We start from the raw sequence: 16,426 nt of genomic DNA, 5'->3' as shown, positions 1-16,426 counted from the left end.
CACGGGTCCATCCTGGTGCCCCACACAGGCCAGCCTCACCTGACGGACGCGCGCATGGAGGGGGGTCTACTCCTGGGAGGACGCGGTGCTGAGCTGCAGCTGGCCCCAATCCCTTGGGGCCACTCCCTGGACGGCTTCTGACTCCCGGCGTAGGCTCCCAGGGGTCCCTCCCTGCCAACTTCACGTGTCCCCAAACTTCACTCCCCGCCTCCCAAGGCTGGGATGCCTCCCAGATGGCCCGGGGGGAAGTGCACCCCCCATCCTTCCAGTTGCTCAGTCAAAACGTCAGTGCATCCTCGGTACCCACCCCACCCCAGAGCCAACCTGGCGGCAAGTCCCCTTAACTCCACCTCCAGATCAACGCCCGTCAGGCCATGCTCCCACCACCATGCTACACTCTGGCCCAAGCCACCACCGCTCTTCCCGGTTCACCTCACAGCCGCCTAACAGGGTACCCTGTCCTACCCCCCAGGGTCCATTCTCCCCAGAAGCCCTGCAGTCCCATCCAAACCCTTAGCTCCCAGGGCTCCCATCTCAGCATCCCTGAGTGTTGATAAGCTCACCATCTACCTACCTCGTCTCCTCTCACCTGCCCTTCCTCGACACCTGAGGCACACTTCTGCCTCAGGGCCTTTGCACCTGCTGTTCCCTCTGCCTGGAACACTCTTCCCCAAACCCAGCCCAGTTCTTGGCTTTTCTTAACCAATTGCCTCTTCTCAGCAAAGCCCTCCCAGGACCCGTTCTCTGCTCGATTTCTCTTCTTTGCACCCACCACCATCTCCCCCCTCATATCTGACATACTGATCCTGTCTGTGGTCCCTCTTGCCAACTAGAATGCTTTCTCCACTGTGGAAGGTCTGGTGCCCAGAGTGTGCCAAGCACAGCTCAGGAGTTCAGAACACTGTTGGGTTTCCACAAATGACAAATGCTGGAGAGGCTGTGGAGAAAAGGGAACCCTCCTGCACTGCTGGTGGGAAAGCAGTTTGGTGCAGCCACTGTGGGAAACAGTATGGAGATTCCTCAAAGGACTAGGAATAGACTTACCGTATGACCCAGGAATCCTGCTCCTGGGCTTGTATCCAGAAGGAGCCCTACTTCAGGATGACACCTGCACCCCAATGTTCATAGCAGCACTATTTACAATAGCCAAGACATGGAAACAGCCCAAATGTCCACCAACAGATGACTGGATAAAGAAGATGTCGTATATTTATACAACGGAATACTACTCGGCCATAAAAACTGACAACATAACGCCATTTGCAGCAACATGGATGTCCCTGGAGAATGTCATTCTAAGTGAAGTAAGCCAGAAAGAGAAAGAAAAATACTATATGAGATCGCTTATATGTGGAATCTAAAAAAAAAAAAGGACATAAATACAAAACAGAAACAGACTCATAGACATAGATACAAACTTGTGGTTGCCAGAGGGAGGGAGGTGGGAAGGGACAGATGGGATTTCAAAATGTAGAATAGATAAACAAGATTATACTGTACAGCACAGGGAAGTATATACAAGATCTGGTGGTAGCTCACAGAGAAAGGAATGTGGCAATGAGTATGTGTATGTTCATGTATAACTGAGAAATTGTGCTCTACACTGGAATTTGACATGTTGTAAACTGACTATAAGTCAATAAAAAAAAGTTAAAAAAAAAAAGAACACTGTTGGGGTGAGGGCCCCCGGGGGACCTGTCCCTCCCCAGGTGTCACGGGAGAGCCAGGCCTGCTGTCCCAAGGCAGGAGCGGGGCCCCCTAGGGACCACACGCGCAGCAGCGCCGGGCAGGTGTGGAGCCCCGAGGCCTGTGTGTGCGAGGAAAACCTGCCGGACGCAGCAGAAAGCCATTTACTGAAAGGCTTGTTTCACTGGCTTCACCCGTGCACATGACAGCATCGCCACATGCCCACTCTTTCCAGAGAAAACAGGCCTTTGTGGGATATAAATAGCCCAGCCAGATGTGGGAAGGCCTGCGGGTCTCTCCCGGACTCAGGCCACGTGTCCCGCAGCTGCTCAAACGGCAGCCCCCATTCAGCAGCTCGCCAGCAGGACTTCCAGGGGCGGGAGAGGGGGAGACGGTGGTCCCTCCTCCCGCCAGACCCCCGGCAGCAGTCCATCAAAGCCATCGCCGATTCGCAGGCTCGGCAGGCCCACCAGTGGGCACACGACACAGCTAGAAGGCGACGATCAGGCCGGACGCACCGCACATTTCTGTATCCACAGAAAACAGGGAGACGGAAGCCCAGATAAGGGGCCGCCCGGACAGCAGGGCGCCGGGAGGGCCTTTCGGGGCAGCAGCGTGCTCACCGAAGCGGAGGGTGGGCTCCCCGCGCGGGGAAATGTGCTCTGAGCATGGAATCCACTTCCCGGATGAGGCCCGGCGGCCCCTGGGACTGTCGGCAGAAATGCAGAAACAACAGTGCTCAGAGCTGGCTTCAAGGCGTCCTCAAAGCCCGATTCTCCTGTTCCTCGTCTGCGCCTCCCAGCCTGCGGGCCGGCGGTGACAGGAGGGGACCCAAACGCAGAGGGCGCCGCAGAGCGGTCCAGCCCCGTGCCTTCCACAGACACACCTGCCGGGCTGCACACGGAGCCACGTGCGCGGTTTCAGGCGAGCCTACCAGTCACACTGCGAGGGAAAGCAAACAGCTGAGGGTGGTGTTAATAGAATGCGTCAGTTAACCCAACACACACCCAGAGCACAATCGAGTCAACGCATAATTAATCCACTGACGTGCGTAGGGGAGGGTGCAGCTCGGGAAGAGTGCGTGCCCAGCGTGCATGAGGTCCCGGGTTCAGTCCCCAGCACCTCCAGTAAAAATAAATACATGAACGTAATTATCTAAACCCCCCCCGAAACCACCCCCCATATAATACATAGACACGGACAGGACATCCCCAGGTCCTCACAGCCTGCTGTGTATAAATGCCGGCCACACGTGGAGCCCTCCTCGGCCCGTGCGGTGTCAGCCGCGGCACTGGACAACGTGGGCCAGGCGTGGCTGACAGTTTGGAGGCTTCCGGTCACCATAAAGGGACCCTGCACGATCAGAGGTGAGCGGCGGGGAGGGAGGGAGGTCCCAGATGCAGCCCTCTGTCCACCTCAGTCCTGGCTCCTCGGAGCCCCGTCCTCAGCAGGACGGGTGGAGCACCAGCATCCACGGGCGGCTTCTCAGTAGAGACTGAGCGGGGCTGGGCCCCGGCCCTCAGGCTCTCCGACATGTCACAGTGGCTTTCGGACACACCGTTCTAACGTGCCTCCTTGTCGGCGGCCTGCTGTCCCTGCCATGCAATCTGCACCGTGGGCCTAGAGAGGACGCGTTCGGGCTCATTCCATGCAGGGACCAGCATTAGGGTAGAGCCAGCCACGTGCCGTTTTTACATTACCGAGTTAGTTTCAGTCCCTCAGGCCGGTCTTCAGAGAATCAAGCTCAGGCCACTCACCATGAGTTGGAGCAGCACCCGCGAGACCTGGATGCCCTTAGGGGTGATGGGACAGCCTCCCAGGGCTGCACACAGGAGACCAAAGACACCCTCCCTGGCCTCTGACACCTGTAGAAGTAATTGGCTCCCGTTTCAGTGTCACTCACATCCACGGTTGTCCCACTCCCAGCTCTGCAAGACGCTGAATGCCACTTGCTAAAAGTAAAGCACCCCTCGTGCCGACAGGCCTATCTCACATCTGCGGAGCCCCTCACCTCCGGGGGCCACCCCGGTACCCGGGCAGCACGCGGCACGGCTGGTTAGGACTCAGGCCGCGGGACTGCACGCCCAGACTGCAGCAGAGCACAAGCACGCAGAGCAACTCGCTCTCTCCACTCAAGACCTCCCTATAAGCAAGACCGTCGGGTTGAAGGGCTCGGGCCTGAGGGGAAGGAATCGCAGGTGAGACACAAAATCGTCCCCGCAGGCAGACACCCACGTCCTGAACCCCACCCTGGGAGGCCGCCGGGCCCGCCTGCTCCGGGACGCGGGGAAGCCCGTGGGCCCGTGACGGCCCCACAGCAGGGCACCCCAGCACCCCCGGCGGTCCCGCGTCTCGAAGCCGGGCCTCCCGGGCCACCTGGCCCTCCTCTCACGGGGGACGCACGATCCCAGCAGGCAGCTCCTCACAGAGGCTGAGCTTGGTTCACGGCACATCCCAGGACTCTCACCACAGAGACAGACGGACGGACGGACGGACGGCCTGCAGCGGCAACGGAAGGACACGCCTGCTGCGTCCTCACATGAAGAACCCACCGATGTGACAGTTCCCTGTGAGCTACTTCAAACTGGCATTTGAATCCTGAAATGAGTGGTTCCCTCACTTCAGTGCAAGCTGCAGACTATTATTCAATCATCCTCAGCCTTTCAATCGTCTTCTGTAAGCGGACTGTTTATAACGTGAAAGGTGAGGCCAGGGGGAGGTTCCTACCATGGCTGGGGGGGGGGGGGGAGGTTCCAGGGCCGAGGAGTCAGGGCAGAGCCAGGAGCACGGGGACCGAACCCGGAGCGCCCCCGCTGAGAACAGTCCAGTGGGAATGTGAACGTCCCACACGCTGAATGTAAAAGCCGCTCCGGGAAGCTCCCTCTAACGCAAGCACGACTGGACAGACAGTGAAGGGAGGCCTCGTCCGGGACACGCAGCGACACCTGCGGGTCGAGCGGCCGTGCAAGCCCCTCCAGGTCGCAGGGTGCCCGACAGGGCTGGACCTGACCCTCCCGCCACCCTGCTCCCCCGCCGCGTCCAGAGCTGCCAGCATGGCTCCTGCTCAGTTTCCTAGCTCTTCTAGAAGCTTATTCTCAGGCCCAAACAGACAGGATGGCTCCCTCTGAAGCCTCTTCTCTCCCGGCTCAATCAGAGCAAGTTAATGTGATGGAAACTCAAGCCGTGTCCGGGGCGGCCCCTGAGCCGCAGACCGCCCCTCCAGGGCCACGGCAGGAACCGAAGCTCCACACCCCGGTTTAGGTCTGCGTGCCAGGGAGTGAGGCTGGAGGACCCGGGCCGTGAGCCCATGCAGGGGAGCGGCACCCAGGGCGGCGACAGAGGGAACGCCGGGAGGCCCCGAGCCAGCAGTCCCGCTGACGCTGGGCGGCGGGCCCCTCTGCAGCCTGGCCCGTCCCCTCCTGCCAGGGAGCCCTGGGCCATCCCCGGGCCCGCACCCTCAGCCCGGCCCCCGCAGCCCTCCCCCTGCCCTGGCCACGCGGGGCAGCGACGCCCTCCCACGCCCGCCCTCCACCGCGGGCGCGCCAAGCAGAGGAGGCCGCTGGCTGGCCACCTCTGACAGGCCCTGCTCAGGAGCCGCTTCTAAAAAGAACCACTCTCTGCAGGCGGCTGTCATCCCCTACCTGATGATCGGTGTCGTCGAACATTTCAGCAACGGGGGTGCGGCTCCTTCCCGGCGTCTGCTGACGGCAGAGCCTGAGACAGAGTGAGAAGAGGGGGCGTGTTAGCAGAGCAAACGTGAGCCAGAAGCCCTCACCCTCCCTCCTACACGCGCACGCACACACACATGCCCCACGGGCCCCCGGGGCTCAGTCACGGGGCGCAGCTCACCTGGCCAGGTGAGCCCAGACGCAGCATCCGAATGAACTGGAGCAAAGAGTGTCACCTGCGCCCCGATTCCATCCAGGCCACCCCCCTTGCCCCGGGTTCACGTGGCGCACGGACTCTGAGTGTGAGCGCCGGGGGTGCCGGGGGAGCGGGGCTGGGTCAGGCCTGGCCGGCCACGGGGTGAGTGGCGGTGACGTTACAGCAACACAGCTTCCAAACGGGTCCCTCCGTCAGGGTCACTGTGGGAGCGAACTGTTGCTGCTCAAGCTTCGTGTTTCCACAATGTTTACGTTTTATGATGAATTACGGACGTAAAAACCAAAATCAGGGAAAGAGGAAGGGGGGAGGGGGTGGAGGAAGGGGAGAGTCAACACAAGGAAGGAAGAAGCCAAAAACGTCCCGGAATTTGTGAGGGTTTTGAACCACCTTAAAGCAGAGCAGGCCTGCGAAGCATCCCCCAGCAACGAGGCTCAGGGCTCCTTCCTTCCCCAGGCTCCCGGCCTTGTCCCGGGGGCGCCCGGAGCCCCCACCCAGCCCCCCGCGCAGCGACCCTGCCGATGGCCAGCGGCCCCGCGCCGGCCCTCTGTCCCCGGAGCCACTCCTGCATGCGACTACGCCCTTCCCATCGTCACGGCCCAGCCCACGCGCCTTCCCTGGAAGCAGGTCCCCGTGGGAAAAGGCCCGGCTGGGCGGCCCGGCTGCGTTTTCGGCGCCCAGGTGGCTACAGCCCACAGCCCGGCAGCTGCACGGCCACCACCAAGACAGACCCGCTCCCTGCAGAGCTCAGCCCGGCAGCCTCGCCTGCACTGGCCCTGCGATCGGCGGGTGGACCTCCCTCTGTGATCCCGAAAGGGCTCCCTGCACGTGAGTCGGACAAGACAGAAGCCCCCGCTCACCCAGGGCAGTGCGAGACACAGGCCCCCGAGTTCCACCCTGTGCCTCCTCACAGATCAATCGGAACAAAACACGTGTTACCCAACTCGGGTCCAGCTCCTCCCTTCCAGACCTCCCTCCTCCCACCGCCAGGCTGAGCCCCTCGGACGGCCCCCCTGAGAACAGCCGGCCTTGGGGGGCACACCCTCCGATCCACCATCCGCTCACTCTACTCCTCCACCCGCTGCCGCACACCCGGGTCCTCAGCCTTGTCTACGCCACCCTGCAAAGGAAAACCCGTTTCCCTGACCCCTAACGTGCCTGGTGATTTCACGGTCACAGGTCTCTCCACCGCAGAAGTCCCCTCCCGGCTCCCCCACAGGAATCCCTCCTGACAGAGCCTCTTCTTCCTGAGTCTGGTATCCTTTTCCGTTTGACAACTGATCGCAAACGACTTGAAGCCCAGAGCACGTGGGCCTGATGGAGAGTTGAGACCTCTGGCTTCCACCACCGTGAGGCCTCACAAGGTTCTGTACGGTCCCTCCAGTTCAGGGGCAGTTCAGGCGGGCAAGAGAGACGGGGGGAGCAACGTCAAAGGAAGACCCCAGCCCTCACACACGCCCAGTGTCCCCCACACTGAGGAAAACCCAGCCCTTCCTTGGAGGCATCAAACACCGCACACGGGACCTTCTGCTTAAGCCGACACCCCTCCAAAGGCGGGCAGGGCTCCGAGAGCCATCAGAAGCATGACACACAGCGTTCCAGGACCCCTGCTCCCCACGCCCCTGCAGGGAGACAAACGCCTGGCGGGGGCGCTGCCCACCACCACCACCACCACCACACGCTGGCCCTCGTGCTCCGGGGGCGCGCCCCTGAGCTGCTCACCGCGCTCCTGAAGGCTGAAGACTCCCTTCTCGGCGGGAGGGCGTAGCTCAGAGGTAGAGCGCACGCTTAGCACGCACGAGGTCCTGGCTTCAATCCCCAGTGCTTCCATTAAAAGAAAAACATACTTACCTCTCCCTACAAAAAAAAAAAAAATAATACAAAAAACGAACCAAAAAAAAAAAAAATACAAGACTCTCTAATCATGCTGCAACCAAATGTGTGAAATGAAATGTTCCTCTCGCTGGTAGTCAGAAAAATGCAAATGAACACAAGATGTCCTTCTCCCCCCACAGAACTGACAAAGGGAAAGCGCTAAGGCTCAGCGGTGGTGAGGCGGGGTGAGCCCCCCCCCCCCCGCTGTCTGGCTACGCGTGAGGGGGAGGAGCTGGGACGGGCACCCACACAGAGAAGGTCTCGTCCAGCGGACGCTCACCAGCCTAACACTAAGACGTTCCCAGAGACAGGATGCAACACGTGCCGTCATAGAAAGGACCAGACCGCACCGGAGAGCGGGCCTGCGTCGCCCTGGACACACGGCCCTGGGCAGACACTGCGGTTCTGAGTCAACACGCAGCTCCTCGGCCCACTAGGGAGGGAGCGGGAGGCACGTCGACACACGAGGAGACCATCAAGGACAAACCCCAAAGCACAGCCTTCATCTGAGTTCCCTCCCACCCTGGGCAGAGGCACAGGGGCAGAAACCACGGTGTCTACACCCCAGAGAGTCCTGGGTGAGTCTGGGATCAGCGTTTCTTCAGCGACACGTGAATTAGTGGATCAGATCTAACAGAAAGGGAGGGTGTGTTTCAGCAAATCGCTCTTCCCGGCAGCTGATTAAACTCGGACTGGGTCAGGAAAGGACATCCTCGGGCTCTGCTGGGACCACACACGCCCCACCTGGGACATCGTCTGCGTAGCCAAAGGGAAATGCGTAGAAATCAGCCAGCACCACTGGGCTTGAATCCCTGAACCTGGTTTCTCATGAATGCAGGTGCTGGGACATCCCACTCCCTTCCCTCCAAAACTCTGATACGGTGCCATAATTCCTCGCAAATTAAGATCATTCACGAATGTCATTTACGATGGGAAAACCTGCAAAGCTGGTTTCTGCAGACGTGTGGGGACTCTGAGGGAAGGGGTCCCGACTCTCCCCTCATGACAACACTGATGTGTCCATCAACAGGCAACCACCGACAGGACGTGGAGACGCTGCGGACCCCTGTGATCCGAGAGCTGTTTCCTCCACAAGGTAGGCCTTCCTTTGTACCCCGATGGAATGCCTTAAATCTGAAGGAGAGTGCACCCACGTACCAGTTGGCAGGAAACAAGAAAAGCCGATCATTCAAAACCACAGGCCAGCAACACCCTGAACTGAACACTGTCCGTGGCCATTTCCAAAGGCACCAGCGGCCCCTCCTGAGCTGCAGATCCTGACAGCAGCCGTCCTTCACCCGACAGTCCAGTCCTCTTGGTGGACTGGGGTTCGTCTCTGTTCAGCAGGGCTACGCGGGGGATTTCCCCGATCAAGTCTTGACCTTCTTCTTTCTGCTCAAGGTCACAGCCACCTGCCCACTGTGGTTGGTTTCGGCAGCAGGGAGAGGCCTCTCCCCACGTGCTGAGGGAGGGGGAAAAGCCAGGGTCACCAGAGTGAGCGCCCCACGAGGGAGCCTGGCCTCGCTGGGGGCCAGGGTCAGCCTTCACACGGGGAGGCTGTGCTGCAGGTCTGCTGGGAACCCGGGGTGCCAGGGCGGCCTCGGCCCCCCCCCGGAACAGGCCTGGTCGAGTCCTGGCCGTTACACTCCGTGGGTGAGGGTCCTGCTCTCTGCTCATGCTCACGAATTACCGCGCAAGCCCGCTGGCACCGGCTCCTTTCCTTAACTCAGTGTGTGTCTGCCCTTGGCCCTGCGCCCGCTCCACAGCTGTGAACACGTGGCTCACTCCACACCGCACCGGACAGATGATAACTGACCAGTACACGCTGACCGGCCCGGCAGGCCGCACAGCACCAGCCCAGGAAGAGGATTTCGTTTCAAAGTATCACTGAAGAGCCGCCTTCTGACACAGAAAAGACAGGGAACTCCACACATGAAGCGCCCACCCGCCCTCCGTGACCAGATTTTGGCCCACATCCCACGAAGGACAGACAGGAGGAGGCGCCGGAGGCCGCTGGGACCAGCACCGCCCGGTAAGGAGGGCTGGCGGCTCAGCCAAGGGGCGCGTGGTCGTTAAAAGATTAAAACAACTGTGTGTTCAAAATGTTACTTAATAACTCAGTACTCAAGACGTGCTACAATGCCTTCAAAGGAGAAGTCAAAGAACCGCAAAATGATGCAGCGTTGGCCGAGGGGGGGGGGGAGACTGCTCGGTGGCACGGGGGTCCTTCTGGGGTGATGAAAAGGCCTCAGACACAGGTGGCTGGCTGCACGCACCTGTGAACGTGCTAAATGCCGCTGAGCTCCTCACTGTGCTGTGGTTAATTTTATGTGAACTTCAGCTCAATTTAAAAAATACAGAATAAAGGAATATTGAATTTCCAACCGGCACAAAACTGGCTTTTGCTGTGGCAGATCAACTGCTCGGCCACTGCACAGAATTCAGTCTGCCCGTCTAGAGCGAGGGTGGTCTGCACGGCTGGCAGTTCTGCACAACTGAGGGCTGTACCACGACCCACGAGCCCGAGGCCCCCACATTCCACCCGAAGGCCGCTCACTCGGAAGTCCAAAGCGGACCGAAGGGAGGGCAGAACTGTGAGATTTGGGAGGGAAGGGGGCTCGGGACCCGGCAACGGTGCACAGTGAGATGCAGAGTGAAGTCATGTCCAGGGGACTCCTGCATCTCTAGAGGGAAGCGGGCGATGGCGGGAGAGCTGGGGAACGGGGAGCTGGAGGTTCGCCCCTGACAGAGAGGAAGGGATGGAGGTCCTGGGGCATCGCTGTCCAGGGAGAGCCCTGCGGTGTCTCAGGAGCCCCTCCCAGGCTGAGGGACGCTCCCAGCACCAACGGAGCCCACACACACAATGCTGAAGGACACGAACAAAACAGGACTCCCCTGACTCAAACAGGACACCATCGTGGTCCCTTAGCTCTGGGCTCACAGAGCCTTGGAAGTAAGTAACGGGGACGCCCATTCACTTTCAGAAACGCCTTTTCTTTCTGCCAAACTGGAATTCTTTCCAGGGTTCCTCGAGCATCTCTAGGAACCCCTAATGTCGGGGGGGGGGGGCTGCCTCAGGGCCTTCTCCTTCTCTAAAAACAAAAAACAAAAAACCACTGCTCTGGAAGCCACATGTGTTCACCCCAGTCTGCACCCCCCAAGACCCCGTCCCACCTGCACGAGCCTGCTCTGACACGCCGATGCCAAGCGGACCATGCCTCACAGGCCAGAGCCCTGACCGCACTCCAGGGGCACACGCTTACCGGAGAGGGCACCCAGGGACTCTGAGGTTCCCTCTGCACGGAACACACGCGGTGCCGCGCCGAGCGCGCACGTGCTTCCGTCCGCACGAGGCCACGCTCGGGAAACGTCTGTCTCACGGTGGGGCTGGTCAGAGGCGCGCACGGCGATGAGTGTGCAGTGATCCACACCCACGTGACCCGTCCCCGGACAGCGCACGGCAGCGCGAGCGCTCCTGACCGTCGGTGTTTTCGGGTGAGTTCTGTTTCCGCGTGAAGCCCAGGGAGGTGGCCACCGGCCTCAGGGACTCCTGTCTGGGCTCCCAGGACGATGACACACGAGAGCCATGTCAGTTACCGGACCCTCTGCGAGGCTGCGGCTCCACGTCCGCTGTCCTCCCGCTCCTACGGAACGAGGTCCTCAGCCCCCGGCTCCAGAAGGCATGGCCCAGCGAGGGTTTCGTAACTCTTTTACAAACAATCAGAACAGATGCTAAAATGTCACCAAACTCCTGGAAAACCCTGAATGATTATCTGCAGAGCTGACAGCAGAGGTGAGGACTAACAGGGGCCTCCCCTTCCTAGCGGTCAGAGCTGAAAACTCCCAGGGAAAAGGAATGCGCATTCCTCCCTCCACCCACACCCCTCCACCCACACCCCGCGCCTGCAGACACGGGGACAAGGACGCCGGAACTTCATGGGGTGGGGGGCTCCACGCACTTTACCTCCTCCCAGCCTGGCTGCCAATCTTCTGAGACCTCAGAGCTCCGGTGGCTTTGTGACCCCCCGCGGGGCGACCCCCGCCCTGCCCAAGGCACCATGCTAGCAGTTCGGCTCCTACAACTCAGCCCCGAAGGAGGCTAGGGCTGCAAGCGTTACAAGGATGTAGACCCAGACTCTCTCTGGTGGACGGGCTGCTTTTAATTCCCCTCCTTTCCGTACTTCCTACAGTAACACGTGCTGCTTTTATGTTAAGGGGGGAATCACACCTGCGAGAGTTACAATTTCTGCAAGGCTAGGACCCACCCCACATCCCCCATCTGGAAACAGCCCTCTCCACACCTGAGCTGCCCCGGCGGCCCCTCACCTGGATTCCCCTGGCCGGCCACAGCCTGCGGCAGACGAGCAGCAGCAGGACAGACTGGGCTGCCACAGGACCGTGGCCCAGTGACCAGTCCAGGGTGACCGCCGCGCCAGGCCCGGCCATCCAAAGCACACGCCATCATTAGGAAAACTCTGCTCCCCACAACCACGCCGGGGTCTGCGCAGGGCGGAGCTCCACTCTGCTTGTAACAGGTATTTCCAAACCCTTCTGCTTTTGCAAAAACCTATTTTCTTTCTCTGGCTCATCCTAAAGCCCCATGTGACACAGGTTTTTTAATTAAATGGAGCAAAATTAATCTTGCGTGATGAATGACTAAACAACTCTGACCCTTCCCCTCGCTTAGGAAGATGTCAGATATCAGAGTCAGGATGGCCTGAACGTCAGTGTCCCCCCCAAATTCAGGTGCTAAATCCTGCCCCCCAGTGTGACGGTATCGGGAGGGGGGGCTCGGGGAGGTGGGCAGGGCACGAGAGTGGAGCCCTCCTGAACGGGATTAGCGCCCTTACAAAGGAGGCCCCGGGGCGCTCCCTCGCCCCTGCTGCTGCGTGAGGACCCAGTGAGAAGTCCAGGGCCTGAACCCTGCGGCACGCGGATCTCAGGTGTCTAGTCCCCAGAGCATGAGAAATAAATGTCTGGGCCCCGTAATGTTACCAAAAGTAAGTTTGTCTGCCTGCAGCACCGTTGGGCCAAAAAACTGAAACATCGGAGTTTGGAGCAGAGAAAGGTTTACTGCAGGGCCGAGCAAGGAGGACGGGGTGGCTCCCGCCCAAGAAAACCCCAAACTCCCCAAAGGGCGTCAGCAAAGCATATTTAAAGGTCAAGTAAGGGAAGAAGGTGGCAGGGTATGTGGTCAGTTCGTGCACAGTTCTCTGATTGGTTGATGTCAAGGGAACAGGGCTGTCAACACTATCAACCCTCCGGCATCAGAAGGACTGGGGGCCACGTGTTCTGGATCGTCAAGTAGTTAATTTCTTCCCTTTGGTGGTGGTTTTCAGCATCTGAAACACTCAGGAAATGTACACGAGACACGATTACCTGGCGCTTCAGGAGGAGCTCCCGCAGAGGACACGGGGAGGGGCCTGACCCTGGAAGCCCCTCAGGGTCCTGCTCGGTTACAACGAGCCGACGAGCCGCCCGGTCCACGGCACCGTCACAGCAGCCCACCCCCCCACAGCTCTGTCCTTCCAAAAACGTCTCCTTAAGGATTCGTGATGAAGGAAGACAACGTCTGGTGCATCGTCAGCCACCTTCCGTCCCAGCAAATAACCCCCCCCACCCAGTCTCGGCTTCGGCCTCTGACGGCGACACACCCTCCAGAGGCCTTGTTTCACCTGGTTTCCAAAGTAACCCAATCTGCGGCCTCGACTAGAAACAGATGAAGTACGCATCAGCCAGTGCCGCAGACACACCGCTCGGAACAGTCCCCTTACATGTCATAAACAAGGTGAGAGTCTCTCCCACCCTTTAGGGCGAGTCCCCCGTGTGGGACGGCTCCCCGGCGGCAAACTGACACATCTGGAGACACGTGAACACGTGCAGGTCGCTGGGGGGGCCGCGTGTCAACTTTCCCCCCCTGGGCACCAAATGTTTCCCCAGCGGCTTACAAGCCTCAATGTTCCTCCGAACACACCTCATTTGCTACTCCCCCCAGACACCCAGGGCCCCGAGGGAACCCAGCCCAGGGAGACGGGGCAAAGCCTTCGGCTGGGATGCTGGCCCCATTCCCAGCAAAGGCTGCCTCTCAGACACCAGGTCTGACGCATTCCCAGCTCCAGTGTCAGGAGGGACAGGTGTGGCCACTGCAGACCCCAGAGACAGGAATGGATAAAAGGGGGGAATGCCACGGACAACGGTGCAAGTAAACCCCCAGCCCAGAGGGAATGGTCCAGCCTGTCAACCACCACAAACCGCCACAGTGCGCCACGATGGAACAGACGACCTGAACAACACTAAAATAACAGAATCCATGGCTAAAAACCCCTTTGAAAAAAACATCTCCAGGCCCGGATGGTTTTACCAGCGAATTCTACCAAACATTTCGGAAACAGCAACACACATCAAAACTCATACACCTGTAGACCAAAATTGCCATTTTTCCTGTAAAATAATGTAAAATATACAGAAAAACAGAGTGAAAAGGACAGCATCAATTTGACTCAAATGGTTTTAAAAACACCTTTGCTTTTAGCTGGATACGAAAGGGCAATACTATGCAATTCCATTTGTCTGAGGTGCCTGGAAGAGTCAAAGTCACAGAGACAGAAAGGAGAACGGTGGTGCCGGGGCCGGGGGAGAGGGGGCGGGGAGCCAGCGTTTAGTGAGTGGGTGCAGAGGCTCACTTTGGAGATGGGAAGGCAGGAACGGCTGCCAACAGCGTGAGTGTACTTAATGCCACTGAACTGCGCACTGAAAAGCGGTTACACTGGTAAAGTTTATCTAAAACCACCTTTATTCTTCATCAGGAAAGTCGATTTCCCAAATTGTACTCGTATGAAAATGAAACAGCACACGGGCGTTCTGAAAGCAGGCAGTGAAACCTTGAGCGGTGGACCCGTCTCTGCAGACGCGTGCGGCGTGGCCTGGCGTGTGCGCACTCCGGACTTCCTTGCACGTGGCGAGCGCGCAGGCGCCGCCACACACGGGACAGGGTCTGCGTGTACCGTGATCACGAACCAGACAGACCCTGAGTCCATCTGTCCAACCCTTTGGGCTTTCAAAGAATCTTGCTTTTGCTTCCCACAAAAGGCAACCAAAAGCTCGGTAAAACACATCCATGGTCTGAAGAAGGATGTTGCATTCATTTCTGGCCAGACCTGAGCCAACCAGAGCCTTAAACAGACCAGCACGTGGACAGAGGGCCACGGAGACTCTGGCCCCATCAGTCAGTGACAGAGGTTTGAGTCCCTTTCCTTACCTCCCCCTTGAGGTCATCCAGAGAAAAGGGCAGAGAGAGAAGGGGGGGCCACACCCCCACGGCCGGATTTCTAGATCCCGGCACCTGCCCTGTGTGGCCCACATTCCTGAATCAGAAAAGTTTCAGTCCCTTTGCAGCTTCTGGGCCCAAGTCCTCCCCCAATCCCGACAATTGCCAACTGACTGAACCCCAATGATGTCCACATGCAAAGTACAGCTTCCAGACACCTGCCACCAACAAACACCAAAAATAAACACAGCGTGACTCCCTCACCCAGCTCCGCGCGCCACGAGCTTCTGAACGGTAATTAACCCCCGTGTAAACTCCGGGTTGGTGGCCGAGTCAAGAAATCACTGGCATTTTAATCCAAATAAGAGCATCGCAAAGAGTACGCTGGACAAATAAAGGAAAAACCGATCTGAATGTTCCCAGTTCTCAACTTCCAGCAGCACTCCCCCGCGTGCACAGCTTAAAGAGCCGTGTATTACGAGCAAACAATCTCTGCAAACCGTGTCTGAGTTAGTTTCTCCTTCTTTCTCTGTGGTTAGGCCTCCAATCGTTCAACGTCCACGCAGAACACACGCCTCAGGACACGGGGACCGCTTCTGAAAACCCCCATGCACTTCATCATCTCTGTCAGGTTTTATGATTCCAAGAACATCCTGACTGAGGACAGGGCTGCGAAGAAGAAAACCGACCCAGCCGCTGTGTCCCAGACCTCTACGTGACAGACACGGGTCCCTCGAAGCAGAGGAAGGAAGGCAGAAAGGACTTTTGTTCCCTGACACGTTCCTCCTGGCCAACCTTTCCAGTGTGTCAAGACCGGAGGGCGGGCCCAGTGTCTGTCACCCGTGAGCCCCACGGGGGTTCCAGCTGTGAAGGCCCCGGACGCGCCATCAGGCCACCCTAGGAAGTTCCAGAAGACACCCTGAGCCGGGCAGCTGGTGCTTTAGAACCTGGGGGGCGGGGGGATGGGGCTGGAGCTGCCAGCGCTCTGCACTCACCGCCATCACCAGGCGTCTCCGGAGCCAGCTCTCCGGCACCCCAGCGGCATCCGCAGTGGGGGAGGGTCGGCTCAGGGCACCACGAAGGCCCCACCAGCCCCCGCAGGAGGCACCAGCTGGACAGATCAGAGCGTCAGAGCAGCAGACTCAGGCACGTCCCCGGCCGCCAGGGCAGGCCGTGCCTTCCTAAGAAACAGCGAGCCCAGAGGCTGCCCTGGAAGCCTCAGAGGCCGGGGGTGGTGCCCGCACCATGCCCCACACACCCAGAAACGAGGCGAGGCCCTGGGGCCCCGGGGATGTCTCTCTGAGCCTCAGCCAGCAGGGAAGCCACCAGACACAGCGCCAGGCCCAGAACCCACGCTCCCTCCTGCCGCCCGACCCTGGCCACAGCCCCGGCCCCCGTGCCTCGGGCATACACCCGCCACCCTGCCCGCCACCCCGAGCCCTTCCAACCTCCGGTGCCAGCCTGCTCGCCCAAGCACGCACACGCGTTAGCTTCGAGCGTCACACCTGATAGGAAGGAAAGAAAAGACCCACCTTCCTTATCAGTCTGGGGAGCCCTGCCTCCCTCCCCTCGGTCGCCAAGCAGGCGGTTTCCAGGCCAAGCCTGCCCCAGGGCAGCACGCTGCTCCTCTTCTGTTCCACCCTAGTTACTTAACATCCAATTAACAGGACGGCCAAGAGGCCCGACAAGAGCGTGCCAGGCGGACAGGAGGCCAAC

The 16,426-nt window shown here is 59.4% G+C and overlaps 1 protein-coding gene across 9 annotated transcripts in view; it reads right to left on the bottom strand.

Annotated features, from left to right (window-relative positions):
* The window catches only part of SEMA4D (semaphorin 4D), a 109,508-nt gene that overhangs the window by 73,103 nt on the left and 19,979 nt on the right, over nucleotides 1-16,426 (bottom strand). For all 9 annotated transcript variants that reach the window (XR_004316315.1, XR_004316316.1, XM_032470776.1 and 6 more), the window contains one exon: nucleotides 5,328-5,400. The gene's annotated coding sequence lies outside the window, so the exon portion shown is untranslated. The remainder of the gene's footprint in view (nucleotides 1-5,327; nucleotides 5,401-16,426) is intronic.

This window comes from Camelus ferus, chromosome 31 (genome assembly GCF_009834535.1).
Source record: "Camelus ferus isolate YT-003-E chromosome 31, BCGSAC_Cfer_1.0, whole genome shotgun sequence".
NCBI classification, from domain to species: Eukaryota; Metazoa; Chordata; class Mammalia; order Artiodactyla; family Camelidae; genus Camelus; species Camelus ferus.
The sequence above is the reverse complement of the archived record's forward strand: the minus strand, read 5'-3'. Positions and strand labels throughout refer to the sequence as shown.